Source organism: Hypanus sabinus, chromosome 3 (assembly GCF_030144855.1).
Source record: "Hypanus sabinus isolate sHypSab1 chromosome 3, sHypSab1.hap1, whole genome shotgun sequence".
Taxonomy (NCBI): domain Eukaryota; kingdom Metazoa; phylum Chordata; class Chondrichthyes; order Myliobatiformes; family Dasyatidae; genus Hypanus; species Hypanus sabinus.
The window spans coordinates 185567450-185571527 of record NC_082708.1 but is presented as its reverse complement, the minus strand read 5'-3'; positions in this window follow the sequence as shown (position 1 = coordinate 185571527).

The following is a 4078-nucleotide window of genomic DNA, read 5'->3' as shown; positions in this document are numbered from 1 at the left end:
ACGGTGATGGAAGTGGATGCAGTAGGGTCTTTTAAGAGACTCTTAGATTGGTACATGCAGCTTAGAAAATAGAGAGCTATGCAGCAGGGAAATTCTAGGCAGTTTCTAGAGTAGGTTACATGGTAGACACAATATTGTGGGCTGAAGGGCCTGTAATGTGCTGTAGATTTCTATGTTCTAAACTTCTGTTGTCTTGCGGCTGTGCCTACTCGGAGGAAGCCTTCAAGAGTAAATCCCGAGGTAGAAATCTGGAGCTGGAGTCCCTAAACAATCCTAATTTGAGATTAATGCTGAGTGGCATCTCCTGCGACACAGCTGCTGCCAAACTGTATCAGTGTCTGTAGTTCTTTTGGATTCATCAGCTACATGGAAAGCACAAGCCTGCTAAATGAAGAACAGCTTGCTCTCCATATCGTACTGCCCTGGCTTGCATATCAGATAGACAGCTGGGATGCAATACCACAGTCGACGGTGACCTCAGAATTCCCAGTACATATTGTTGGCTAAATTTTTATTTGTCAGAGTTTTATGGACACTGGAAGCAAACACAATTTAATGGATATTTTCTTCCCGCAGCTAGGTATGTTGGTATTGGAATTGATTTATTATTGTCACATGTACTAAGATACAGTGAAAAGCTTTTCTTGTGTAATGTTCCCACAGATCAAATCATGGTGCACTGAGGTAGAACAAGGAAACACAATAAGTGTGCAGAATAAAGTATAACAGCTATAGAGAAAGTGCAATGCATTACTTTACTTAAGCCTAGCTCTTCTACTGAGGCATAGGCCGTTGACAACAGCTCACAAGAGTTCTTTGTCTGGGGCCAGTCTTTCAAGTTGTCTCCAGGTGTAGCCCTACAAAGATCTGTCCTGTCCTAGAGATGAGATTTTTGGAGCTACTGTTGGCATTTCTGTAGCTCTGGGTTTTTACAGGACGAGGTTGCTGGCCCCATCCCAACGCTCCTCCTTTTACAGCTGGGCATGGGACTGTCCATGGTTGAGTTAACGTGTAGTACAGATAAACTATAAGGTGCAAGATCATAATGAGGTAGACTGTGAGATAAAGAGTCCATTTTATCGTTATTGGGGAACTATTTAATAGTTTTATAACAGCAGAGTAGAAGCTGGTCCATGTGAACCAACACTTCCATCTCAGCAGGCTCCATTTGCCTGTGTCTGGCCCATATCCTCTAAACCAGGGGTTCCCAACCTTTTTTATGCCATGGACCCCTACCATTAACTGAGGGGTCCGAGGACCCCATTTGGGAACCCCTGCTCTAAATCTATGTAAGTGTTCAAAAGACCGTGAGACATAGAAACAGAATTATTCCATTTGTTTCATTGAGTCTGCTCCATCATTCCACCATGGCTGATTCATTATCCCCCTCAGACATATTTTCCCACTGGCATTCAGGATGAGGTGGTAAATTGGATTAGACATTGGCTGCACGATAGAAGCCGGAGAGTGGTACTAGATGGTTGACTCTCTGACTAGAGGCCTGTGACTATGGTGTGCTGCAGAGATCATGCTAGGTCCATTGTTGTTTGTCATCTATATCAACAATCTGGATGATAATGTGGTTAATTGGATCAACAAATTTGTGGATGACACCAAGATCGGAGCTGTAGTGGACAGCGAGGAGAACTATCAAAGCTTATAGCAGGATCTGGATTGGCTAGAAAAATGGGCTGAAAATGGCAGACGGAATTTATTGAGGCAAGTGTGAGGTGTTGCACTTTGGGAGGACAAATATGGTACTACTTACATGATAAACAGTAGGGCACTGTGGAGTGTATTTGAACGGAGGGATCTGGGAATACAGAATACATGTCCTTGAAAGTGGGGGTCGCAGGTAGATAGGGTTGTAAAGAAAGCTTTCGACACATTGACCTTCATCAATCAAAGTACTGAGTACCGAAGATGGAATGTTATGTTGAAAACTTTGGTTTGGCCGAATTTGGAGTACTGTGGAGTACATTTTGGCCACCTACCAATAGGAAAGATGTAGGAAAGATTGAAAGAGTGCAAAGAAAATTTACAAGGATGTTGCCAGGACTTTAGGCCCTGTTATAGGGAAAGGTTGAATAGCTAAGGACTTTATTCCCTGGAGTGTAGAGAGATTTGATAGACAATTACAAAAATATCAGGGGTATAGATAGGGTAAATGCAAGCAGGCTTTTTCTACTGAGGTTGGAGAGACTAGAACCTGATACCAAGGGTTAAAGGTGAAAGGGTGAAATGTTTAAGGGGAACACAAGGGGGAACTTCTTCACTCGGGATGGTGAGATTGTGGAACGAGCTGCCAGTGAAAGTGGTGGATGTGGGTTCAGTTTCAACATTTAAGAGAAATTTGGATAGATACATGCATGGGAATGTTATGGTCCAGGTACAGATTGATGGAACTAGGCAGATTAATGATTCAGTATTGTCTAGATGGGCCAGAGGGGCTGCCTGTGCAGTAGTGTCCTATGACTCTGTGACTTCTCGGAGCCTTTGACGCCCTGTCCAAATGTTGTTATTGAGCCTGTGTCAACCATTTCCTCTGGCATATACTCACCACCCCCTGGATGAAAGATTTGCCCCTCTGGTTCCTTTAAAATGTCTCCCCCTCACAAATTTGTGCCCTCTAATTTCTTCATTCTGGGACCAAAGCTGTGTGCAATCATTTTATCTAGGTACCCAACTCATGATTTTATATACCTTAATTAGATCACCACTCCGACATCCCAGTGAATAAAGTCCCAGCAACTCAGTCTCTCAAGTCCTGACGACATCTTTATTAATCTCCTTTGCACTCTGTCCAGCTGAATGGAATCTTTCCGATAGCAGGATGACTCAGACTGAACACAATATTCCAAACATGGCTTCGTCACCGCCTTGTACTACTGTCATCTAATCTTTTGGAAATAGAGCATTGAACGCTACAGCACAGTACAGGTCCTTTGGCCCACGATGTTGTGCCAACTTTTTAATCTTCTTTCTGTTTTCAGAAAGTTAGTTTTAGAATTAACGCAGTGAACACAGCTGTTGTGTGGGCGATCAGTGGTGCCATCAAAGTGATCCTGGATTTACTAAGAAGACAGATAGAACATAAAAGCACATTTTCCCAGTTAATGCTTTGCTAGCCACTGTGTCCAATGGTATGGGAGGTTTTGGAGAGGGTACAGACATTTGCTAATGACATGCCAGCTTGGAGAGATGATTCATAGTCATTCATCTCACTGGGAGACTGTTGACAAGACCAGCGTTTATCACCTATTCCTAATTCCCCTTGAATTATTGATGTTGAGGCACAAGGGCTGGTGGCCCTCTAGATCAACGAGTTGGCAAGTCCAGAGTTCAAGGCCTGGAATTTGGCGTCCTGTCATTGGTGAGACCAGAGTTCGAGACCCTGGAGATTGGGGTCCTGTCATTGGCGAGACCAGAGTTCGAGACCCTGGAGATTGGGGTCCTGTCATTGGCGAGACCAGAGTTCGAGACCCTGGAGATTGGGGTCGTGACATTGGCAAGACCAGAGTTCAAGGCCTGGAATTTGAGGTCCTGTTATTAGTTAATCTAGATTTTGAGGCTTGGAGTTTGGGGTCCCACCTTTGGTGGGACTGCAGTTCAGGGTCCCATCATTGGCGAGAACAGAGTTCTATTACAGAATCTGTAAAGCGGAGGTCTGTTGACCTGGAGCCTGTCCTGGCATTGGATGGGTTGGTGGGAGGAAAAAGGGCTTGTTTTGCTGCAGGTGCTTTGTTGCTGTTGTCATGTTGTTGTTGTTGTTGTTGTTGTTGTTTGTGTTACACTGCTAAACATTGTGGACACACTATACTGGCACCAGAATGTGTGGTGACACTTGCCCCCAGCACATCCTTAGGTTGTGTTGGTTATTGATGCAAACGACACTGTGTGTTTCGATGTAGATGTGATAAGGAAATTTAAATGAGAATCTGAACTGATAATGACAAGGCTCCTTCTTCAAACGGTACATTCCTTCTGGTGAAGGCGCTGGATTGGTTGTCAAAGGAATAAGGATCCACTAAGCTTAAAACTTTTACTGTAAAAGTTTCGAAAGTTGTTCTTATAGCAT